The following is a 26,750-nucleotide window of genomic DNA, read 5'->3' on the forward strand; positions in this document are numbered from 1 at the left end:
CATAAGGAACCACATCCTACCCAGCTATAAGGGTGTCTTGAGAATATTTAATGCCTGTTCCAGCAGAGTTGTATTTTTTTTTCTCTGGCATTATTGACTCCTGTTATTAGCTCTTTGTGACATGCTCTTCACTTTTTTGCCTTTCATGAAGCTTTTCTTCCCTCTTGAGTGATTGACAGAACTGAAGGCTGAAGCTCCCTAATCACAGAACAGATATGACATTGGCAATAACAGTATAAAGGGTCTCACCAATACTTTCACAACAAAACATCTGAACCCACTCAACATTTTGTGATATATGATTCTAGTTCAGATAATGTGACTGGGCTGCATCCCAAGTAAGTCCTTTATTTTCTTGCACAGGATGTTCTCAAGAAGAGCTATCAAAAGAACAATACAGGACTTGGCCAAAACTATTCAGTTTATAGTACCTATAGAGACTCTTTCCCTCTATGTGTTGCTTTCCAATGACTATTCATAATGCTACCTAGAATCTGAACTTGGGTGACTTCCTACAAGAATTTGTTCAAGGTCTTCCGATCCAAAATATTGCCCTGCTTCAGCTTTTCTCATTAGAAACTGATCCATGGAATTCTGTGCATGTGCCTCTTTTCAGACCAAATGTTACAATCTTAAAATTATGAAAAATACTATGACTATGCCCTTTTTTCTTTAGAAGAGGGCTTGGGCAAATAAGTAAACAGACCATTCCTTGTGACTTTATTAAATTATGTGTCAAATTTTACAAACTTGTTGCCTTACAGGGAAGGTGAACATTTAATATCAGAGTTGTTAGTGAGATATATGGCGGGAACATGGATACCTACCTAGTACTCATTAAAAACCCAAAGTTCTGTCCCAGAATGTACTTAGATTAATTTAAAAACCTGTATTAGTTAGATGTTACATAATGGCAGACTAGAAATAAATCATAGACTTTGCAAAGTGCAGACAATAAGCCATTAGAGCAACTTTCCAGGAATGCAGTGGGTTTTCTTATCACTTGAAGTCCTTCACCCAAAACTAAATAACTTTGTCAAAGCTTTGCAATAGTTATAACAGAAGGAATAGGTTTGATGCAGAAATTACTGGTTGAGAGTCAATGGCCCATATTATTCTGGCAGACTACATCATTACAGTTTCTTCCGCCTTAAAAATCTTCAGTTCTACAAATCAGTTTATTCCAGGGTCCAGGCTAAGAATTTGCCCAGCTCATTGTAAAACTTTCAGAAGCTGATAGTTAACTACATACATTTTCAAATTTTTCCAAAATAACTTTTGATAACAAATGGCTGTTGTAAATAAATTGGGTTTCAACTACCTGCTTTCCAAACTTTATAGCTGAAACACTTGCATTTTTCCTTTTTTAGGGAAAAACATTAAATTTTCAATCGGATATTTAACCACAACAATAGTTTTTATCTTTAATGATTTTTTTCTTCCATAGAATTCTCCTCATACCTTACATTTTCCAACTACTTCTATTTTCTGTCATTAGCCCACTGGTCTGTGTATGTCATGTATCCTTCTTTGCCTAATGTATAGAGGATTCAAATCTATTATAACCACCAGATGTGGAACCTGACTCCTTAGTTCTAGATGTTAAGTCCCAATCTTTTTAACTCTGGAGCTTTCTAGTTTGGTCCCCAATATTGGGCAAGGTGGCAGCCATTGTAAATACAGCAATATACAATAGAAAAAAAAGAAGTATTACAGTTTAAACTCAGGAAAGCACTTACATCATAGAACTCTTTAACCAGATAAGCTGTAATAAAATCATACAAAATTAGGGCTGGAAGGGACCTCAGGAGGTCATCTAGTCCACCCCCCTGCTCAAAGCAGAACCATTCCCAACTAGAACATCCCAGACAAGGCTTTGTCCAGGTGGACCTTAAAAACCTCCAAGGATGGAGATTACACAACCTCTGTGGATGTCCCCCTCCCCTAACAGCACTGCACTATGCATCTGGTTTCACCTTCTGCTCCACAGCCATGGGTTCTCCAACTGCACAGCACCACACAGGCACCCCAAGACCTGGGCTCCCCCAGCACTTCAGTCTGTGCTGTATCACTCTGACCTGCCCCTAGAGTGGGGCAGGAAGTGGGAATCAGGGGACAGAGGGGGAGCCTGGAGACCCCAGCTGGTGCAGCACCTGGAGCAATATGGGAAATCGTGGCTGGGTGGGAGCTGGGGGTGGGTAAGAAGGCAAATTAATTTTTTGCAGGCTGCAAGCAGCCCACAGACTACCAGTGGATACCCCTAGTGTATAAGATGTGCCTTACCAGTAACATAATAAGTACTGGGAGACCAACCTGGCTCCTGCTGCTGTCACAGCCTCCCAGGCCACAGACCCTGGTTGGTAAGCCTTTGCACCTTACTTTTAGACCTCCTTTTTCAGAGGAAAAATGCATCTTTGACACTGGAAAACAGTGTAATAAATGATAATTACAAATAAATTGGTAATTGTACTTTGGGCCAAATTCTGGTCTGAAGTACACCTGTGTAATTCACATTTTTGCTTTGGTGTAACTCATAATAGAATTTGACCTATTATATTGACACAATTATATACTATAGTTAGGAGAAGAAGAAAACTATGATGAAGAGAACAGGGAAAAGATACATTTTCTGTTGAGTTGAAAAATGCCTGAGTTGATGAGGCAGACTGACAAAGAAAGGCTGTTCCAGATGGCAGGAGTTGAAGAGATGATTTTTCATCCTCATTTTGGCTAGAATAAAAAGAGAAAGGAGGTAAGTGTGTATTCCAAGGGTTAAAGGGACGTTCTGGAATTTGAGTGGAAAGTCTATTCTGTAGGAGGTGTTAAATAACCCCTCCTGGAAATTGTGCTCTTCTCTGATATGTTGACATCTCTCTAGAGGACACAAGCAGAGACTGCTTCTTCAAACCAGATGTCACCAGGGATCTTTCTTCCAACTAGGTGTCTGCTTATGCTTCCTCACACACGAGCCAGATATGCTTTTTTTCTTCCATTTATTGAAGATTCAATATACTTTAAAGACCTCTGTTGAAAGCAAGCCACCTGCTCCCCCACACTGCAGTTTTCTCAGCACAGCCTTCTGAAGCACTTCCCACAGTGCTTAAGCAACAAAAGACATTTCAGAAGGAAGATATTAGTCAGTGCTTCCACTAATGGCAGCCACGTTGCAAAAAAAATGACCCCAGTGCTGTCAGAGAAGCTGTTAATCAGAAGCTATAAATCATGTTTTTGTGTGTTTAATCCTAAACACAACATTGTGAACAGCAAGGTTGATAAATTCAACCAAACTTCTCACTGTTCCGAAAATATCTATTACATTGTTCTAGGGGGATGGCTGGATGGGGTATAAAGCTGTGCACAGAAGGCAACCTCTAGTTAATGAAATTAGGAAGAAACTTTCTCTGTGAGCTGGAATGTCACAAGTCCACTGCGTAACTGCTTTTGCTTTATTCTGTAACAACAGCTCCTTCACAATTATATTCTAGTAAGCAGTCTGTAGAGCCTGCTTCTGCATGTATTTCCTGATGTTGCCATTGCAAATGGAACAGGTCCTTTGGCTCACCATGTTTGGAGCTAGCAGCCAAGTGTTCTTTCCTGAAGCCATTGCTGCATGCTACCAGCTTTATGTGTCCGTAGTACTTATAGAATTACTAACACCCATGAATTGGTACTACAACCACTGAAGTACCACTTCCCCAGTGAATCACCCACTCCCTCGGTGAAAGTAAGTTTCTATTGCAGTATGCTTTGTAGCTGGCCTATGTTTGGGTGTGACAAAAGAAAGGCTACAAAGAACTCCTTTTGTAATGGCTATCTGCACCTACAGGCCTGTCATTCACCTAGGTGCAAAGGCAGCTCCCAGGTATTTTTTTTTTCCACAGCCACAGGCCACCCAGAAAGGAGAAAGAGGCAGGGAAGTCATACTTTCCCTCAATCCTATACTTTAGCAGAATAGCTCAGCCACAGAGAGGAGTATATAGTGCACCCATTAAAATATAGAACAATAGATGTAGAGCCCACATGTAGGGTTGGGAGCCCTTGGAGGCCCTGCAACATGTTGTCCCTAATGAGGATAAGTGCCTGATGACAACAAACAAACTGTGCTTAATGCCAGTTTAATGCTATCAGGAAAAAATGATTAAATGGCAACCATTTTGTCACAGTTTTCTAAATGGTAATATTCATCTTCTGGTACAATGAAATCAGGCTGGAGATCAGTTTTCCATCCGTGCCACTAGGGTACTACACAACTGATAGAATTGCATATGATATAGGTTTGTTTAGCAAGAAGGCTGCCAGCAGAAAACACCCAGAATTAATTTCTTTCTTGGTGCATTGCAGAGCATATACCAGGCTAGGGGGAGTGCTTCTCCTTGATGTGAATGTTAAGGATTCTTTGCTTAGCAAAATGGTAGATGTTTCCTTTTCAATAAAGAGGAGTCATAATGAATGCACACAAAGAAATGAGTAAGTCATTTCCATTTGCTCTATGACCTACAGGCCCAGTCATTAGTTTTACTATTGCAAAACCCAGTGTGACTAGCTAAGCAGGATCATGCCACGAGGTATACAAAGATTGTGTTGAAGGCCAAATAATTATTGTAATTGATGGAAAGTTCCTTGAACAGCAGTTCTGGTTCTTGCAGATTAAAGAAGGCTTTTCAAATAGACCATCAGCCATTTACAATTAATTCAGTTATTGATGGCACTCTGTAAATGTTTAAAAATACTGAAGGAGAAGTAATAAGTGGTTGATTTGTTCTCTTGACTGCAGCTGCTGCAGGTTTGTGTAGCTTGAGTATAATTCTTTATTCCACTTAAAACCAGTAGATCTATCTTATAGTCTCCCTCCTCCAAACTAGGCTAATGTGATACCTTCTATATTTACTTTGGGCTAAAAGGAACTGGCGGCAGCTCAGTACTCATAAAAAACCAGCAGGCCATAGAGGAAAAACAGGTTGTAGTTTCTATGTGGACTTCAGGATCCAATCAGATTCCACCCAAAAAAGATTAGAGTATCATTTAATCAACCAGCCTAAGGTATGGTAGCCTAAGACTCTTTTAAGAAAATGTGCTTTAACAGAGGGTTATAACATCTCTTGGAATCTGTTTGCAGTATCTTCCCTACCTGCTGTTCTTAATTTCAGAATATAAAATAATAATTAAAAGAAACTATTTGCTCTTTCCCTTCTGGAGTATATAGCACAATTTTTTATTGAATACCACCAACACATATACTCCCCACATCTAAGATCCTCTTATTTTATAAAATATCCTGGTGTTTTCTATTTGTTTGTCTGATCCAGGCATTTGTACCTTTTATCACTATGGTATCGGTGAGCAATTTCCTCTCACAAACTGATCCAGGCATTCAAACATTAAAGTCTAATGCACTCGCTTAGTACACCAACCTAGCATCTTCTCTTGATGGCCTTTGCATGTGGTTCACAGATCACCGATTGTAACTTTGATCATCGGTCTGAAGAAAGAGGGAAAAAAGTAACTGCACGGTCAACAAGAATAATAACTTTAGTGCTGCAGAAGCAGCAGGCAATACTGCTACACAGTTCAGAGCTTAAAAATAACTGTCCTTGCTCCTCGTCCTTTTTCCCTTGCAGCAATAGTTTTCAGACTCTTCTAATCACTCAGTTTTCTTTAGTGTTGGCTGGCAGGGGTGTCAGCTACCATAACAAACAGTCCTTTCAGAGAAATATATCTCCTCAGGAAGACAGGATTCTTCAAAAAATGGCTCTAGAAGGAGGAAATGTTTCCTAAATTTTTCTGCAAAGTTACTGGATGCTTGGTTTCCTTCATGTTGTTATATATCAAGTGTTCCCCTTCTAGTACTCCCCAGGGATTTAGAGATCCTACATACCTTTCATCAGAATCAAAGAAAAAGAATAATATCCAAATACTACAACTTGCAGAGCATACACATGCATGAATTACCTGTCTTGCTGAATTCTGCCTTCATTTACATTCTTTGCAGCTGCACTGTAGACAGTGTGGGGCTTCCACTATGCCAGGGGCCTCTTCATTTCAGAAAACCCTTGTTTTGGTATTTCCAAAACACAATTTTATCAGAATATACAGTTCACTGGAGAGTTTGATTTTTTTGTTTGTTTTTCTTTCTTTTCCAACCAAAAACAGGCTTGTTTGTTTGTTTGGGGGTGTGGGAGTCCCCTGCAAGGAAAACCCTCTCTATCCCCCTTTTTGAGATGGTTCTAGTTGCCAATAATTAGAAGGATTACATTGAACTGAAGTTCTATCAGGGCAAGTGCAAAGTCCTGCATTCAGGATGGAACAATCCCATGCATAAGTACAAGTTGGGGACTGACTTGCTAAGCCGTAGGGCTGTGCAAAACAGAAAAATTTCATTTCAACTTCTGTTTTGCCATTTCAACAGGACAGTGTTTCATTTTGAGTTTCATTCTGTTTCAAAGCATTGTCCTGTTTTGTTTCATCAAAACTGTTTTGCTGTTTCGACGTTTCACCCATAGGCTATATTGGGGAATCACAAAAATGCCTATAACTTTATCATTTCTTGCCTGATTTGAATGAAAACAGCAGGGAGCATAGCCCCTGCTGAGGCCACAAAGCCTGTCAAGTTTCAAGGAAATAAGTGTAGGGGTTTCTGGGAAACTGCACCTCAAGCTGCTGACAAGCAAAACTTGTGATGGGAGCCCAAGAAGGGTGGCTGTGCCTTAAGGAAACGATCCTTCGGGCACAAAGCAAGACGATCCCCAAGCAAGGCAAAAGAGGGAAAGGGGTCAGGAGGCTTCCCTGGCTGACCACAGAAATCCAGAGCAGCCTAAGGGCCAAAAGGGGAGCACATAAAAAGTGGAAACAGGGAGAGATCACCAAAGACGAATATATCTCCTCTGCTCGTGCTTGTAGGGAGGCAGTTAGACGGGCCAAAGCTACCATGGAGCTGAGGATGGCATCCCAAGTAAAGGACAACAAGAAATTGTTTTTTAGATATATAGGGAGTAAAAGGAAGGCCCAGGGAGGAATAGGACCCCTGCTAAATGGGCAGAAACAATTGGTGACAGACAGGAGGGACAAGGCTGAACTCTTCTACGAGTTCTTTGCCTCAGTGTTCCTAAGCGAGGGGCACGACAAGTCTCTCACTGGGGTTGTAGAGAGGCAGCAGCAAGGCGCTAGACTTCCATGCGTAGACCCTGAGATGGTGCAGAGTCACTTGGAGGAACTGGATGCCTTTAAGTTGGCAGGTCCGGATGAGCTCCATCCGAGGGTGCTGAAGGCACTGGCCGACATCACTGCAGAGCCACTGGCGGGAATATTTGAAAGCTCGTGGCGAACGGGCCAACGGGCGAACGGGCGGAGGACTGGAAAAGGGCCAACGTGGTCCCCATTTTCAAGAAGGGGAGGAAGGAGGACCCGGGCAACTATAGGCCAGTCAGTCTCACCTCCATCCTTGGCAAAGTCTTTGAAAAAATTATCAAGGCTCACATTTGTGAGAGCCCGGCAGGACAAATTATGCTGAGGGGAAATCAGCATGGGTTCATGGCTGGCAGATCGTGCCTGACCAATCTAGTCTTTTTTTATGACCAGGTTACGAAACACCTGCACACAGGAGGAGGGATGGATGTCGTATACTTAGACTTTAAGGAGGCCTTCGATACGGTATCCCACCCCATACTGGTGAACAAGTTAGGAGGCTGTGACTTGGATGACTACACAGTCCGGTGGGTGATGAATTGGCTGGAGGGTTGCACCCAGAGAGTCGTGGTAGATAGGTCGGTTTCGACCTGGAAGGGTGTGGGCAGTGGGGTCCCACAGGGCTCAGTCCTTGGACCGATACTTTTTAATGTCTTCATCAGTGACTTGGACGAGGGAGTGAAATGTACTCTGTCCAAGTTTGCAGATGACACAAAGCTATGGGGAGATGTGGACACGCCGGAGGGCAGGGAACAGCTGCAGGCAGACCTGGAGAGGTTGGACAAGTGGGCAGAAAACAACAGAATGCAGTTCAACAAGGAGAAATGCAAAGTGCTGCACCTAGGGAGGAAAAATGTCCAGCACACCTACAGCCTAGGGAATGACCTGCTGGGTGGCACAGAGGTGGAAAGGGATCTTGGAGTCCTAGTGGACTCCAAGATGAACATGAGTTGGCAGTGTGACGAAGCCATCAAAAAAGCCAATGGCACTTTTTGTCATGCATCTGCTGATGCACAATATAGGTCCAAGGAGGTGATACTTCCCCTCTATCGGGCGCTGGTCAGACCGCAGTTGGAGTATTGCGTGCAATTCTGGGCACCGCACTTCAAGAAGGATGAGGATAACCTGGAGACGGTCCAGAGAAGGGCCACTCGTATGGTTAAGGGCCTGCAGACCAAGCCGTATGAGGAGAGAGTAGAGAAACTGAACCTTTTCAGCCTCCGCAAGAGAAGGTTGAGAGGCGACCTTGTGGCTGCCTATAAGTTCATCACGGGGGCACAGAAGGGAATTGGTGAGGATTTATTCACCAAGGCGCCCCCGGGGGTTACAAGAAATAATGGCCACAAGCTACCAGAAAGCAGATTTAGATTGGACATTAGGAAGAACTTCTTCACAGTTAGAGTGGCCAAGGTCTGGAACAGGCTCCCAAGGGAGGTGGTGCTCTCCCCTACCCTGGGGGTCTTCAAGAGGAGGTTAGATGAGTATCTAGCTGGGGTCATCTAGACCCAGCATTCTTTCCTGCTAAGCAGGGGGTCGGACTCGATGATCTATTGAGGTCCCTTCCAACCCTAACTTCTATGAATCTATGAACTTTGTGTATGTGTTAAGGAGCACTCTGTGTGTTAAGGCAGCCGACAAGGCCTGGGCACTACCTGCCTGATGGTGGGGTCCAGTGCCTCTAGACCCCACCATGGAAGCCATGCCCTTGGCCCACATTGGCCGGGCCTGTGATAGTGGAGGAACCTGGCTGGTGGATGGCATGCTGGCATGGGACAGTGGATCCCCCTCTTCCATTTCCCACTGCCTCTGCCATTCTGCCTCCCTGACTTTATTCACCAGCACCTCCGTCCACTAATTCAGGCTTTGGCTGCTGCATACTCTGCCCTTCACCCTTGGGTCACGCATGACGGCCAGCACATGGACCATACTGGACCACAAGGGATCAAGCCATTTCCCGATACCCTCCTTCAGCTGCCTCACCAGTGCCTGCACATTTGGTGACAGCGACTTGCCCCAGCCAGGAGCACTGATCTCCTGAAAGCTCTCCATTTGGCTCTGAAGTTCCCTCACTACAGGGATCATCTGGCTAAGGAGGGCATCACCAATGCTGATGGTCTTGGTGGCCTCGAGGAAGGCCTTGAGGACCACCAAGATCTGGGAGATGGTATCCCATTCAGCTCTGTCAAGGGGGCCACTGATTCCAATGTCTCTGAGCAAAGCCATTTCATGCACAGCCTTCTGTTCCTCCACCAGCCTCTCGAGCATCAAGTATGTGCAGTTCCACCAAGTCTCCACATCCTGCATGAATTTGTGCTGCAAGATATTTAGCTCTGCCTGTTTGTTCCACAACATCTTTCCCACCTTGATGCTCCAGTGGAAGAAGCCTGCTACCTTCCTGCATTTCAAAGTGAGCTTGCTAGTGGTGCTGGCACCATCACTGGCAGCCCTGTCCCCCTCCAAGCTGTCCCTGACAATGAGGTGGAATTTGTGTGCCACACAGCGAATGCCAAGAAAGTTGGCATCGTGCACTGCCTTGACTATATTGGCCCCATTGTCAGTGACCATGAAACCACAGGTGAGCTTGCACTGCCAAGTGAGCCACTCCTGCACCAAGTGGTTCATGGCTTCAGTGATCTCTGTTGCTGTGTGGGACTCATCCATCACCTTGGCTTGAAGGAAAGCCCACTGACGGCCTGACTGGTTGCAACAGTGCCTTGTGAGGTAGAGGTATGCATGATCTCCACCCCCAGCTCCAAATGTCTGAGCTGAAGTGTAAGGCCACCTGTGGACCTGCCTTGCACAGCTCCTCCCTCAAGTACTCCCTGCATGCTTCATACAGGGAGGGCACCACTGTACTGCTAAAGGTGATGCATACAGGCACTTGGTATGATGGGGCCACGAGCACCCTGAGCCACCTGAACCCTGGCCACTCAACTAAGGAGAAGGCCATCCACAGCAAGCATCTCCCCAATGATCTGGGTGATCTCATTCACCTTTGCAACACCCCGCCCTTTCTGTGTGCCTTTCCCCCACTGTTCCAGGGTGGCCTGCCTCTGCTTTGAGGGAACGAGGGCTTTGGAGTGAGAGGGAGACTTCCCTTTGGGTATGCTCCCACTGGTGCCAAGCTGAGGAGGAGCAAGGGAAACAGGGTGGTGCCTGCAGAGATGCATCAGCATCCCCGTGGTGCTCATGTGTTTTGTTCCCTTGCCCAGCTGGTTTTGGCTCAGCAGTGCAGGCAGATAGCACATGTGGGATCATCTGCCAGCTCAAAATGATCCCAGACCACCCAGCCCACTACCCACTCACTTCTGAGGTGTGGGTGCATGTGCAGATACTGCCTTTTCCCCCTCCTCAGCAAGCAGAGGCACAGCAACAGGAGGAGTGGACTCAGCTGAGCCACTTGCCTCCACACCCTCTACCTCAACCTCCTCCTAGGCCTTCTGGGGAAGGAGACCTGGTTCTAGGGGAAACTCTCCTTCCCCAGAATTTCCCTTGCTATGGCACTCAGATCCAGATCCAGCTCCAGCTCTTCCTCTGGCACTGGAAGGCTCAGCATGGGAAGTGAAATGGGGGTGGAGGAGACTGTCATGCTGGTGCTGCTGCTTGTTGTCATGGTGGTAGTGGGCAGAGGGCATTATGGCTGGTGCTCACCACATTTCGGTGAGCCCCACTATGTCTGGCTTGGTGTTAGCTAGCAGGAAGGTAAGTTCCTCCTGCTTGCTCCCTATACTACAAGCATTAGTGTAGAGGCATTTGAGGCCTCCTGAAGATGCATGCACTGCCCCCCTAATCTCAGTACTACCTGGGCCCCTGTTGCTTACCTGGGTATTTGTTCTGCTCATCATCAGTCTAGGCTGGGCTATTCTTGTGGGTGACGCTTGGTTTAGTGGCCCAAGGCTTCCTCTGCCCTTGTCTTCCCCTTCCCCTGATGAGCCTAGTTTAAAGCCTGCTGGAGGAGATCAGCTAACCTAGAAGAAAACACACGCTTAGCTTTGGGGGAAAGGTGAAGCCCATCCCACCTGAGCATCTCTCTCCTCCTGATGTGCGGGTCGTTGTCTAGGAAGCCGAAGCCTGCCTCGAGACACCAGTCCCAAAGCCGCAAGTTGATCTCTCTGATGCAGGTCTCAGGTTGTCTTCCACATCCGCTTACTGGTAAGACAGAAGAGAATACCACCTGTTTCAACATAAGCTCCCAGTGCAATGCTGTTGCAAAAGGGGCTAATGCAATCCCCAGCTGGATATAAAGGGAAGAAATGAGTAGAAATCAGGAAATGACCTTGCTTCTTTGCAAAACATCCCTACTAGAATATTGTGTCCAGTTCTGGTGTCCACCCTTCAGGAAGGATATGGAGTTATTGGGATGTGGTCACAAAAATGATCCACAGTTTGGAAAAACAAGCTGTACAGTGTAAAGTATAAGGAACTCAACTGACAGAGTTTATTCAAAGAAAAAATGAGAGGGTCCTTGGTCACTGAATATAGACTTTTAAAGATAGGATGCTTGAGAGTGAGAGGCTTTTCAAGCTTGTCAACAAGGGCATAATGAGATCTAATGGCTGGAAGCTGAAGTTAGGGAAATTCAAGATATGATCTCCTAGCAGAGAGGATAGTTAAACATTGAAATGACTACCAGGGGAAAAGGCAGATTTGCCATGACTTAGAGTCCTGATGGTGTGAGTGACTGCCTTTTTTAAAACATATGCTTTTTGAAGCACTTCTCTAGCCCATGTATATAGACATAGAGGGGTCAGGAAGCTGGATGGTTGGTTGTCTTGGCAGTACCTGGCCTTGGAATCTGTGGATCTGAACCCCTGTTCATCACTTTCCTGTTTGGGTCCAGAACATGCTGCTAACAGGTGCAGTGCCTTATTAAGATGAGTATAATTCATTTCCATGCTCTAGGCCTTCAATCATTCATTTGTTTGGATCAAGGCGGCATGTTTTAAATTTTTTTTATTTTTAAGGAAGAAGGTGGGCTCTGTCTCAGTTTGGGTTTTTGTCTTCTTTTGAAGCATCAGAGATTTACCAGGGCTGGAGATGAGATACTAAGCAAGATGATCCAGGCATCTGCCTTCTGTATCTTGCTTATATGCTCAAGGTCATACTGATTGCTGGGTTTGGAGTCATGATGGAATTTTCTCCCTGATCAGATTGCCAGGGACAATATTTTCACCATCCTTTGAAGTATGGGCATAGTTTTCTGGGTTCCTCTGAGTATGCCTAAAATATGTGGACTGTTGGGCATTGACAATACCTGTGGCACATTGTAGTTTTCTGGGGACTAAAATATTTTGTTGTAACTAGAGTCTTTGCATTTATTATAGGGAACTTCAGTAATACGTGATGGCTTATGATACAGGTGATGATCCAGTGGGCCTTTCCAGCCTTCAGTTACAATTTCTATTACATTATTTAAATACATCTATAAAAGAAATTCTTTTATCATTTTGAAAATCTCTTCCTAAAACATTTTAAAGCACATATTTTAAAGACATTATTTTTGAAATGGTAAATATAAGGCTTCCCTTAAACATCTCCTGATGTAGGGTTTTCTGAGGCCATAATGTGTTCCCCTCACTCTCCCTAGTTTGTTTTTTATCTCCTTTCCTTCATGACACTGGCAATGATTTGGGGGCATACAATGTGAGTATCACTGGATCCCTGTCATATGGCATACTACGACAAATGGTCTAGATACAGAAGTTACACATAAACTGGTTTAAACCTGTAATAACAGAAGTTCAGTTCACATAAACCATTTCCAAAATGACCAAAACCAGTTTAAGATAAACCTGGTTGGATGTAGTATTAGAATTAACTGATTTAGGTCAAACTGGTTTATAGAACTTCTGTCCCAGGTCCCTTCCTGGTTCAAGTTAATCCACAGTCCCCCCAACATCCCAGGATGCTTTGTAGTTGGGCTATGCTTCTGAGGGGAAGACTAACCCTGGGCGAGCACCCAGGGGCTCCTGAACTGAATGTCAGTTCAGCAGGTTATTGGTTTAACCTACACACCTTAGAGGAAGCTGCCTAGTTTGAACCGATTCAGCCTCGGGCATTTTGACTGTCTGTGCTTAGCCAAGGTGGCTAAAGTAAAATACCTTTATAAAGCTATTATCTGGAGAAGAGCATGTGGCCCTTATTGGTGTAGCATTTGAGCACTTCCCTTTCATTAATGATCATTATCCTCCTAATACTTTTGTGAAGCATTACAGGTACTCCTCACTTAATGACCTACCTGTTTAACGACCGCGCGGACTTACGACCAGCTCTCTGAGCAGTCGGTATTGTACGAAACGTATTGTGCAAACGGCAGCACGGCGTCTCAAGCCAAGGCACGCAGTATCAAGGGGCGGCTCCTCGCTTATCAACCAATTCGCTTAATGACCTAGTCGCAGGAACAGAACTCAGTCGTTAAGTGAGGAGTGCCTGTATTATCATCATCCCTTTTTTTACAATAAGGAACTGAGGTACATTGTAGACTATATAACTTCCCTAAGATCAAAGGAGGAGGTTAGTGATTGAACCAGAAAATGAGCCACTGTCTCATCTACTAGACTATCCAACTGTCCCCTGTAGAACAATTAGCAAAGCCTGTGCCAAAGTACATGAACAATAGCCAAAAATATTGAAGGCTTGAGAACTTGAAACACTCCCCCTTACTTTGTGTGCCATTTTAAAAACTTTTAGTGCAACCCTAGATTTGTCAATAGGCAGGCAGTAAAAATGGAGAAACAATATCAGACTGAACAGCAAAATCTCTTGGACAACTTTGACCTATCTACTTTAGTGGACTTACCACAGGTGTGAATTTAGCCTCTTTGCTAGAAGTAGTTAAATAAATAGTGATACTGACTAAGTGGTAGAATGATCTACTTTCCCTCAAATCATTTCATTTCAAAGCAGAAAACATCACACACTTCTCTACTGCAGAGAAAGAACAACACAGATCTAAACTAAATATACAGTAACAAATTCAATGGAGTTACATTTGGGATGCACTTGGCCCATTATTTTTAAGTACTGGTTTTTTTTTTTAGTACCTGCTCTAATGTACACCATAAAAAAAAGCTTTATTAGAGGAAAAGTTAGTAGATCCAGTCAGTATAGACCTGTGTCTGTCTGTGCACATGTGGTATGTACACAAGTATGTGTGAAGGAACATGTTGAGAGTTAATGGTGGACTCCAGGGGACTTCACTGTACTAGTGATAATTGAAATAAGCAGACCTCAGTGGCCTCAACTAATTTTGTGGAGCTATATTCTTCTTCTTTTTGTATTACTTGTTCTCTAGTTTAGTACTCCCCAGTTCCCCACTAGCATTAAGAGACACTTACAGCAACCCTCATCTCCCTAATAACAGCACTTTATAGAGTTAATGTTGGACTCTGTGGGACTGAAGAAGTAATGTGGCACTTGGAGCATGTCAGCCACAGAACTTGCCATCTGCCTGGGGAATTTCACCTCTGTTTAGACTCAATTCATATGAATCTCCTGAGGTGAAATTCCATTTAGCTTAGTGCAATTCAACTCTAACAATTATAGTTATGTGTCAGGCACTTTCTTTTATTTCTGCTATTTTGGTGCCTGTTGTATGTAACTAGACACATTCCACTTTACACCCATGGTGAAAAGTGCTGTGGTGACCCCAATAGCAGAATGAGGAAGGAAATTAAAATTTAAATGGGGAAACTTTGGTTAAAATGAAAAAAAAAAAGTTTTCCAGAAGTACCGTCTTAAAACTCTGACCGCTGTGCTCAGAGGCTAAGCACACAACTAGACTGTCAGATTCCTCTGTTGGCTATACTCCTATAAATCTAGAATAACCCATTAAAGGTAACAGATTTATTCTGATTTTATAGCACTGTGGCTAACAGCAGAATTTGGTCTAGTTGCTGTTATTAATTAATACTGGCACCAATAGCCAAAGAAGAAGAAAATATAATTAGTTGAGGAAACAGAAACTTCTTTAGTGATGTTAAAATACAGAGGATTTTCAGGGTGTCACAGCAAATACATATGGAAATGTCTTATTGTTGCCCTGTGGAGACAGGCCAACTCTCAGGATCTCAGTATTGTACTGTTAGACAGGAGGGTGTGACACAATTGCACATATACAAACACACAAATCAATTAGGTGCATACACACACTACCAACTCAGGTACATACACATTCAAACTAGCCTAGGTACATGCATACCTATCACCAATTCAAGCACATACACTGTACACCCCAAAAGTTACACAAAAAAAAATCAATTGTCCATACCCGCACACTCAGTACCCATACACAGATCACTAATTCATATATCATGCACACAATGATGAATATATACACATACACACACACAACCCACCTACACATAGACAGGTAAGTTCCTAACTTGGATGGTACAGTGTGTATGTGTGTGCTTGGGGTACCTGCGATAGTTGGGGGAAGGTTAAGGTGAGAGAGAGTTAAAATATAGGGAGTGAAAGTTGCCAGAATTGGGATTAGAACTGGAGGACTAGAGAGAAGCTGGCTGAAGAACTGAGGTGTGGGTTTACTTAAGATAGACTGGGGCTGGAAACTGAGGCTGGCAGCTTAGAGACTGGGGGGGGGCAGATAAATGGTAGCAAGGAGGAAGCAGTCAGGAAACAGAGAAAATCCCAACTCGTGGTTTCAAAATAACAGGTTTATTAAACAGACAACACACTACACAGCCCCACAAAGTTATTGGTTCACACACACAAGCACTCACAATGGCAGCAGGAGAAAGAGACTCAGTAGAAGGGCTGGATTCCAGGTAGGGAAGAGAAACAGAGTCTAAGTCCTTGGTTGAAGATGCGGTGGGGGTGATAGCTACCTATCCAGGATGGAATGGGGTCCTTGTCCAGTTGGTGTTGTCCAGAGGGGAGTTGCCGGCAGGGCCTCTGGGTGGATAGGTGGTGTGGCATGGTGCTGGAGAGGGCGTCCCAGAGAGTCAGTCTTCACTACCCCTTTTTTGGGGGCAGACTACCTCTGATCTCCTATGGGGAGGGCCTGTCCAGGCAATTGCAGTCCTGTTCCAGAGGCCTCCAGGTGTTCTTACTGAGCATGTGCAGCCTCGGCACAATGGTGGGTTGCCTCATCTTTTGTTTCTTGAATGCTGAGGGAGGCTCCAAGGGCTGGGTCGTTGGTCCAGGTATTGGTGTTGATGATTTGGTCATTCAGAGGGAGCTATTTTTAGACCTACTGCCATTGTCTCTCAAGCACCCTCATTCATTCCCATTCGTTCAGGAACCAAGTTACATAGGAGGGGTAATATGAGTCATAGGTTACACAACCGGGCATGGGGATAAGATGGAGGTTTGACATTACAAGATGGAAATTTGATATGACTTACACTAAGTTACATATATAGGCCTAAAACAGTAAATCACACAGTATAAAAGCAATAAAAAAAAAAAAAAATCAATACAAACATAATAATTATCATTTATAAAACAGTGGATATCTGTATCAAAATAGCAGGGCACTTATTTGCAGAGAGGAGAGAAAAATAAAACTTACTACCTCAAATAAAATGTTAAAGCTCATCCTACATCTTAGCTTACTTATAATTATCTATAGGGAATAGAGAGGGAGTGGAAAAGTCAGAAATAGTTGGGGAAGGGGAGGGAATGCATTTTAAAAGATAAAGAACTGGGGGTTTTGCTACATTATTGGCCTCAATGGATTATCTACTGACTCCTATGGACCTACTCCTAATTTGCTTTGGTGTAAGTGATATCAGAATCGTGCTTCAGCATTCATTCCAGGGACAAGTCAATTAAGCTGTGGGCTCCCACTGACCACCTAATGGTGAAGGAACAGAAACATAGCATAGAAGGGCAAGGTGTATAAATGACTGTGCTGATCCTGTTTTGATCTGGGGTCAAAGGAGATGTCTGTTTACAGCCTGAGATGACCCAAAAATGTCCCAGCTGTCATGGAGTTTTCCTTGATGACTTCTGATTTTTAGGATGGACTTGGAGACCATTCTTTTGCAGCTTGGACCTGTATTTCTTCTGCCAGTTCTCTGGTGTTGTTCACCCTCCCCACTTGCACTTGTGGGCACCTCTGCCCAGGGAACCATCCTATAGTTATACCTCAGAGAAGCAGACTATGCTAAAGGCATTGCATCAGGTGTTCCTCAGCTTGGCAGCTTGAGAATCCTTCTTGGTTGTGCCATCACAATCCTCCTCACCATTTCTGCTGATAGAGATGATTGCTCCCTTCCCTGAACCTTATCCTGGCTTCTCTATTTCACTTGCTAATACAATCCTGTCTCCTTTTGACATTCCACTGGAATAAAAGGAAGATCAAAGGGGATGATTCATCCTTGAAGTAGACTGTTACTAGCCTTGTAAGGTATGTGCAAGGGAAGAAAAAGATTATGAGAATGTGTGACCTTCTCACTTGTTATAAAGCCCATCCATGTACAATGTGGAGTCAAAATGCATTCATCCCTGAGGTTTCATTTGATTACAAAAGACATTAATAGAATTATATTTTGGCTGTAAGGTTTCTCCCTCCAGACTGCTCATTTCTCTAGAAAATAGCTTAGCACTTCAGGACTTAGATATTTTACTCTACATAAGAGACTCTCACTCATTTTTTGTGAGAAAAAACTAACCTGATGTAGGTGCCTAACTTGAGGAAATGGTTTACAGCTCAGAATCCTAAGCAGAGATACGTACTTCTGGCACATAATAGGTGTCCAACTCCCTTTGCAATGCAGGCTTAAGGCCACCTCAACCCACTCAGTATTTTCTATGGGCTACATTGGCACTCAGCTTGCTGGTTTCTGAGGATCTGTTGTTTAGGCGTCTCACTCTATACAGGCATTGTGTAGGGAGTCTGTGCTCCTTGCTTCAGGCTGTTAATTCCAATGGATGCTACTTAATGGAGTTAACCCTTACATGAAAATATTGATGTGCATGCCTTTGCATTTTCATGTGTATTCTTGTTTCTCATGCCCAGATGCAGGTTGTCCATTCACAAAATAGATGAGCCTGCAGTTTTTACAGAAGCAATCAAGGAAGCCTGCTAAAAATGTGATCCAATTTATGTCTGCATATGTTTCATTAATATTTCTTTTGCACTGAGGGCGTACACATTCACACTAAATATTTTAACTTGTGGTGCTGCAACTATATAATTATATTCCCCTGCAGATCTGAACTGAATCTAGCTTCCTCCCACAGGTAACTTCTTTTGAAACAAAATTACTTTCCTCTGTAGCTTGTACTGGAAAGGTTCATCAGAAAAGGTGCAGCTGCTAACCTAAATTATCTTCTAAGGCCCTGGCTCAGCAGTTCAGCTATATTAAGAAAAGTACTTAGGCCAGGTACAGACATTACACTTTTACCAGTATAAGTGGTCAGAAACCACCCTATATGCATAACAGAACAGAACTTTGACACACAAAACTGGTCTACACCCATAACTGAACAGAAGTTCGGCAAACAGACTGGTTTAAAAATGGCGGGTCCCCATCTAAGATTTTGTCCCCTCACCAAAGGGTGAATATGCACTCTGTTCACTACCAATTTAAACTATGCTACTTATAGAAAACTGTATAACAAAGAACAATTCCACCTCAGGCTTTTGAATGTCTGTACCTAGTCTTAAGCATGTTTACTTCATTGAGGCCCATGCATCTACTTACATCTTTGCTGAAAAAGGGTAGACTTAAGATTGTACTTAAATACTGTGCTGAATTGGGGCCTACCTAAAGAAACATGTTGTCAGTTCCTCCTTTCATTTGCATTAATATGAATTAACAGTAAATTCATTGAAACTAATGGAGTTACACATCTATGAGTAAGAGGAGAATCCACTCCCTGGTGTATTAGTAAATAGCTGTGAATATTCCCATCATCTTAAAAATGGAGCTATGTTTTTAAGTAACTAAAACTATCAGCTGTCATTATGCCTTAAAAATTGCCCCCTCAGCAGCAACAATACAGCCTGTTAGCTGTTCCATTAGCCCATATCTCCATTCTGAAAAGACATATTAGAATGTTCACCCAATCAAGCTATCATGTTGGCTGAGCATCCTTCAGAGCTTTCTAATATACAATAATACGGCTATCACTTTGTGCCTAATGTTTCATAAAAATGCCATATATAATGCTATCTTCTTGGCTTCCTATCTCCTTTAATGAAAGGTTGCAGGAGTTTCATTTCCAAATGGTTACTCTACCAATCATTGGGAAAAAAAAAAAATATCTGGGACGCTATTGCAAATGTTCAGTAATTGTATATAGGGAGGAGGGAAGTGGGCTTTCTTTTCCTATAGCACTCAAACGCTCTAACATAATGAATGTGTTATCAGCTACAGTAATCACTGAGTCTCTTTTTTGCAATTACATATTATCGCAGTGTTTATGTTCAGCATTTCTGCCTCCTTTGCCTCTAGCATGTGGATGTGAAGAAAAAGCCAGGCCTTGGGCAGCTATGTTAGACACACTGGACCATTGATTTCAGTGGAATTATTTCAGGACTTAATCTGAACTAGAGTATTTTTTTCCCCTGTGAAATTTATCCATATGTGAAAACAGCAGCATGCGACACATACCTATTTCTTTTGCAAACTAGATCATTGTGAAAATGGACACCTAACACATGCATGCACATGCCACTGTGCCTTGAACATGCAGATGGGTGTTTTGTTGGCAAAGCAATTTATTTGTGCAATATTGATTGTACTTTGCAACTGTAAATTAAGCACTGTAGTCAGATACTAAGGCTCAAGGGAGACCTAATTTTTAGCCATTTCTGAATCTTGCAATTTGGGGGGCATGAATAAAAAACAGATTCTGAAGCTGTTCATCCCTACACTTTCTTTCTTATTTGGGTATCTTGACCACCCAGCTCTGCCTGCATCTAGCAGGTAGTTAGATTTCTAAATGGCTGTGAACAATGGGGCCACAGGAGGACATGAGGACACCTCCCAGCCAAGACAGGCGACATGCACAAGGAGTACCCAGGTAAATGACAGGGGTCTGGATAGTCCTAAGAATCGGGAGGGGGGGTGAATGCACCAGTGCAAGGCCTTAAATGCCTCTACACTAATGCTCATAGCATAGGGAATAAGCAGGAGGAACTCGCCCTCCAGATAGCTAGTACAAACCCAGACATAGTAGGGCTCACAGAAACCTGGCGGTAAACATTAGGGGCTACAGACTATACAGGCAGAATAGAATGGGGAGGAAAAATGGGGGTGTGGCACTCTATGTCAAAGAGCAGTACATGTCCTCAACTAATATGATGGGGTCAGAGGAGGGGCAGGCTGAAGTGCTCTGGGTCAGAATACAGAGGGGTCATGGGGAAAGGGACTTAACGGTGGGGGTCTACTACAAACCACCCAACCAAGGCGAAGAGCTGGACTGCGAATTCTCAGGCCAGCTCGCAGAGGAACTTAAGGCAAGGGAGGTAGTCATCATGGGTGATCGAAATTACCTGGATATCTGCTGGGAGGAGCAGTTAGCCAGGTCAGACCACTCACGAAGGTTCCTTGCTGATTATTGCCTACTGGAGTTCACCATCCAGTGCAGGGTGTTAAGGGCCTGCAGTAAGGTAGCAGCCCTTGACTTCAAGAGGGCCAACTTTAATTAGTTGAGGAGATTGATAAGAGAGGCACTGGGGTCCTGGAGGGTTCGGGAATGGGGTGTCCAAGATGAGTGGATGTTCCTTAAGTAGATGATCCTCCGAGCCCAAGGAGGGACACTCCCAATGAGAATAAAGGGGGGCAAGAATGCTCAAAAGCCCCCCCTGGCTCACCAAAGGCATTCAGGAACACCTAAAAGCCAAAAAGGAGGCATACACCCAGTGTAAGGGAGGGACTATCACCAAAGAGAAGTATAACTCCATCACTCGGGTCTGTAGGGGGGCTGTTAGGAAAGCTAAGACAGATACAAAACTAGGGCTAGCATCAAGGATCAAAGACAACAAAAAGTCCTTTTTTAAATACATAGGGAGTATAAAGAAGGCATTGGGTAACCTGGGGCCCCTGCAGGATATGCTTGGCAATCTGGTAGTTGCAACAGAGGAAAAGGCAGACCTTTTAAACAATTTCTTTGCCTCCATTTTCTCATGCAGGGACCAGGACTCCCCCACCAAGATTCAGGATGCATTCAGGAGAGACTCCACCATGCCTAGGGTCAGGGAGGACCAAGTTAGGGAACTTCTGGAGAGGCTGGACGTGTTCAGATCAGCAGGTCCAGATGCTCTCCACCCCAAGGTGCTGAGGGAATTGGCAGGGGTTATCGTGGGGCCACTGGCACGGCTTTATGAGCACTCGTGGTGCTCTGGCCAGGTGCCAGATGACTGGAAGAAGGCGAATGTGGTCCCCATTTTCAAAAAAGGGAGGAGGGAGGAACCAGGCAACTATAGGCCCGTTAGTCTTACTTCGATCCTAAGGAAGCTCTTTGAGAAAATTATCCAGGAGCACATCTGGGAAGGACCAGCAGGAGGAATGATGCTCAGGGGCAACAAGCATGAGCTCATTAGGGGCAGGTCCTATCAGACCAACCTGATTGCCTTCTACAATCAGGTCACAAAACTCACTGGATGCAGGTGTAGCAGTGGATGTAGTTTTTCTGGACTTCAGGAAGGAATTGACACCATCTCCCACCCCATTCTCATTAAAAAGCTAGGTGACTGTGGCATTGATGCCTACACAGTCAGATGGGTCACAAATTGGCTGAGGGGCTGCTCCCAGAGAGTGGTGGTGAATGGGTCATATTCACCTGGAGGGATGTGGGCAGTGGAGTCCACTAGGGCTCAGTCCTCATGCCCACACTGTTCAATTTCTTTATTAGCGACTTGGACAAGGGGGTGAAAAGCACCTTGTTCAAGTTTGCTGATGACACCAAGATTCGGGGTGAGGTTTGGGACAGGATATAGCTGGACCTGGACAGGTTACAGGGATGGGCAAATGAGAATAGGATGGGATTCAATACTGACAAGTCCAGGGTACTGCACTTGGGCAATAAGAACCAGCAACATACCTATAGGCTGAGGAACTCCCTTCTCCAAAACACAGTGGCAGAAAGAGGTCTTAGAGTCATTATCGATTCCAAAATGAACATGGGCCACCAATGTGAGGACATGGTCAGTAAGGATAACTGTACCTTGTCATGGATCCACAGATGCATCACAAGCAGGGCCAAGGAGGTGATCCTCCCCCTCTATGCAATGCTGGTCAGGCCACAGTAGGAGTACTGCATCCAGTTCTGGGCACCGCATTTTAGGAGGGATGTGACCAGCAACAAGAGGGTCCAAAGGAGGGCCACTTGCATGATCCAGGGACAGTAGTGGAGAGGAGAGGCTACGGGACCTGAACCAGTTCAGACTTCACAAGAGGAGGCTGAGAGGGGACCTGGTGGCTGTCTATAAGCTTACCAGGGGGGAACCAGCAGGGAAATGGGGGAGACCCTGTTCCCCTGAGCACCTCTCAGAGTAACAAGGAATAACAGCCATAAGCTGTTTGAGAGTAGGTTCAGGCTGGACATTAGAATGCACTACTTCACAGTCAGGGCGGCTAGGACCTGGAACCAACTTTCAAGGGAAGTGCTGCTGGCTCCTACCTTGGGATCTTTAAGAGGAAGCTGTATAGTTACCTAGCTGGGGTCATATGAGCCCAGTATTCTCACCTGCCCAGGACAGGGGGTCAGACTTGAAGATCTACCTAGGTCTCTTCCGACCCTACATCTATGAAGCTATGAATTTCCTGGGTGCAGGAAATTTTAAGTTCCATTGACCTTTTCAATATCCTGCCTTTTATGACATTTCCAGAATGCCTCTGCCTACAAACAGAATGCCTCCATGTTTATTGTGATTTGTTGATCTGGCTTCCTACCTTATAGTGCCTCGTGGGACACAAGACAGGCAATTGTAAAGACCTACAAAGAGTTTGCCATAGTATGTACACACACACCCCCCCAAAAAGAAGAAGTTGGGGCTGCTTGGAGCAGGACTATGAGTAGGAGGCAGGGAAGAAATCCCTGATAGAAAGAGACAATCTTTTTCAATTTACAGAGGAAACCAAGCATCTATTTTACAGAGACAGAAATTCCCTCATTATCACATTTCTACCAACACACTTTCTTTGTGATCTGTAGCACTGCTGGCTTTCCAGACCTGAGCTTCCACACAGCTTGATCAATGCACCCAAGTCCCCCATGGTATTGACTACTGCTGTTCCTATCCTGAGCCCTCACTGCCTTCTGTCAAAGCATTGAACCACTAATGAGCAGCAAAGTGCAAAATATCATCAACCATACAGCAGGGTTAAAGGTCTATGGTTCTCCAAAAGCTACACCCTAGGAGATCTACATCTTCCAAGGTAACCCAGGAGGGTAAAGACTAGAACAGGAAAAGATTATGTTGCTATGCACTTGTCTCTTCCATGTGCTACCTCTACTTTTCTCCCCAAGCTCTGGTCTTAGTTGAATGACTCAGCATAAGTGATTTTATAGCTCCAATGAAATGACACAGCCAGGGAGCACTCATAATCCTTACCTGCTATTTTTAAATGTAAGACTATCTGTATGAAATAAGCATGCTTCTTTCAACTCCTTACCTCCAGCCAAGGTGCCTAGAAAATTTTGCAGCCAGCCAATGGCTCTTGCTTAGGTCAGATATGATAATCAAGATAATTAGTTAATTAAGTTTGTGCCATATTTAAAAATAGTGGGTTGAAACCTGAGAAGTGCTGAGCACATATACTTCTCCTTCACCTGTGGATTGGATGCAAATGAAGCAGATGGGCAAACAGGGTGGAAAACAGTGCTGTAATTGGAGGTGTCCACCTACCTTGCATTAAGATGATGAAAAAATGATTATTGGATGGATTGAGGCTTCTCATATCCAATGTATTTGTGGGAGGGGGAGAGGAGGATGGGATTGTCTCAGCTTGATCATATCTGAGGATAAACATTCCTGATGATCCTTTCTCAGCCCTGAAAACAGCCTCTGATCTGTGGGATTTATTCTACTCATGATTAGGAATGAAATGGATGGGAAGCTTTATTGCAGAGGGCTTGGCATAGTTTTGGAAAACAAATTGATAAAGACAATTTGCTCATTGTCAACCAGGGTGTTCTTAATTTATAGAAACACTGAGAGCTTTATTACTTAGTTCCACACACCCCCTGCCTAATTATATTTTATTTATGGGGGTAAAATGGATTTACTTGTTCAGAAATGAGATGCACACTGAAAAAAAACCCCCAAAGTTCTCAGTTTCTAAAGTCTGGTAAAGCTTCTCCTTATAGCAAGATTATGGGCAAATCCAGCACGTTATTAGTAAATGCATAGAGAGATTTTTCAGTTTCTGTATTTGGGTGTATTTAAGTGATGCAGTCACTGCTCACTGTCCCCACAAAACAATGCAAAAGCTGAAAGAATGATGCCTTATATTAAGATTCCCTAGTAATAGAGTTGTTAAAGAGGGAGTGTGCTGAATATAGAAACAAAATCTACCTGAGATCACAGATGGCATCTGCTTGCTGATGGCTGAGGGCCAAATTCCAATCTTCTACACCTTTTGTGCTGATGGGAGAGTTGACCTTTGTGTGGTTCCCAGTTGGCACCAGCTATGCTGGTTTAAAGTGATTAAAAAGCAGCTGTATAGTTCTTCTGAGTGAAAATCATCCCACTGTTTAACTTCTGGAGCAGCCCTTGAGAGGCTCACTCAATATTCTTTGGTGGGCTAGAGGTGAGAGGATTACACTGGAGTTGGTAGAGGCTGGAACAGATCAGTGCCTTGATGATTCTCAGCTGCTGTGAGCTGCACTGTGGCTCTGGCTGCATAAGGCATAAATTAGAGCAGTCTCAGAGTTTGCCCTAGCCTGCACTTTGGACAAGAAACAAGTGATTAGGGGAGGTGCAAACAGCTTGTTCTTTGTTCTGCTACAGATGATTGTAAGCCACTGAATTGAATTAATTTACTCTGAGTTTGTAACAATAGAGCAGAGAGAAGTCTGTTTCCAGGGTCTAAATCCAGGGGAATTAGCACTAACTCTAAGGAACCCTACCACACAGTGGAATTCAGTGCCCTGAATTAGGTCCCCTAGTGCCTAGGCAATATATTGGTGAGAATTATGTGCCTTAGTTAACTGTTAGAAAATACTGAGAATAGGGGCAGGGCCTAAATCTCACCCAACAAAGGCAATTAGGCACCTATTTTCAATAAGGGATTATCATCCATTAATTCTCTCCTGGTGCTAGGTGTGTAAACTCAAGAGAGCATTTCACTTACTCCTCCCTATGCCCAATTTGCCTTGAGCAATGGGGATTTGAAAGCAGATCCCTAATCATTGGGCTATTAAGTGGATGTGACTCTGTTAAATGGTTTGTCTGTGACTCTCTTTTCAATTGGGCCTGCTCTGGAATATCTGCTAGACTGGGCCATGCATACAAAATGGAGGAGGGAAACTAATTGCTTTATCTGAGAGTCCTAAATGGTATCAGGATTTAGGGGGTCTTGCACATACTCTTGAGTGGAAACCCTAGTGCTTAGGGACTTTACTGGCTGAAACATAGTTGCCTAGGGACACTAAGCACTGATACTGACATGTGGGCAAGGGTTTTAAGAATCTTGGTGGCGCTTAAATGTTACCCATCTGCCCTTAAATATCTTTATGGATTCAGCCCTGCATGTTGAAACTGAAGAAGTCACAGAACAGATACAAAATCATGCAATCAAGTATTGAGCTATGCACAAAGCTACAAACACTTTACTCCTAGGCTAAAGACAGACATTCAAAAAGCCTGAGCCTGAATTGATTCAATCTTTGCAGATTAGTTTAACCTGCCTAAGTTGAATCAGTTTGCAACTGCACATTTCCTCTGGACTGAGTAAATGCAGGCACATGCCTACAGTGGCTCAGGCAAGAAGCCACAGTGATGACCTGGGGGTAGGGTGTGGCCAGGCTCCTACAGGATGCTCTGATTAGGGAGGGGTTTAAGCACTTACACTGCTGTACAATCCTAGGCTTTCTCCCCCCCCTCAAGGGGCAGGAGTGTTGCCAAACCCCAGCTCTGGGCTAGCACTCTGAGGCAAAGGGCAGGGGTGTGCACTGCATGCACCTGTTGATGATACTGAGCTTTTCAATCTCCCTCTCCCTGCTTCTTCATACTGTCCGCAAACTTGACAGGCAAGGGAACCAGCAGGGAGCTGATAACACAGTATTTATCAGCCCATCAACAAAAGAAAAGCCTCTCTCATTAGTTCAAGCTTCTCTCATTAGATCAAGGTCTTCTTAAACAGCTTTCTAAGGAAGGAATGGAGAGACATTACCAACTGACCTGTTGATTAGCTCCAAAAAGCCCTAAGCAGACACTGTTTTGTCTGCCTGTCCCAGTGAATTTGGAGACACATACACACGCAGATGCCTCTTGGCGTTAGCTAGCATACCATATGCCTAGGGTCCATGGGGCTGGGGTCCATGCTGTGGGAAATGGGAGGGAGGGATCCTTGCTTGAGCAGCAAGTAGCAAGAGTAGGAGGTTGGCACAGGGGGAAGCCAGGCAGACCCTGCTGTGCCTGCAATCTC

The 26,750-nt window shown here is 44.1% G+C and overlaps 1 long non-coding RNA gene across 1 annotated transcript; it reads right to left on the bottom strand.

The window, feature by feature from the left end:
* LOC109282429 (uncharacterized) lies at positions 1–24,982 on the bottom strand. Its single transcript, XR_009464340.1, has 4 exons — positions 24,677–24,982; positions 11,004–11,331; positions 5,412–5,479; positions 1–2,730 (listed from the first exon to the last, which is right to left on the bottom strand). It is a non-coding gene; the product is annotated as an uncharacterized LOC109282429 (long non-coding RNA).
* Positions 24,983–26,750: the final 1,768 nt, after the last annotated feature.

This window comes from Alligator mississippiensis, chromosome 9 (assembly GCF_030867095.1).
Source record: "Alligator mississippiensis isolate rAllMis1 chromosome 9, rAllMis1, whole genome shotgun sequence".
NCBI lineage: Eukaryota > Metazoa > Chordata > Crocodylia > Alligatoridae > Alligator > Alligator mississippiensis.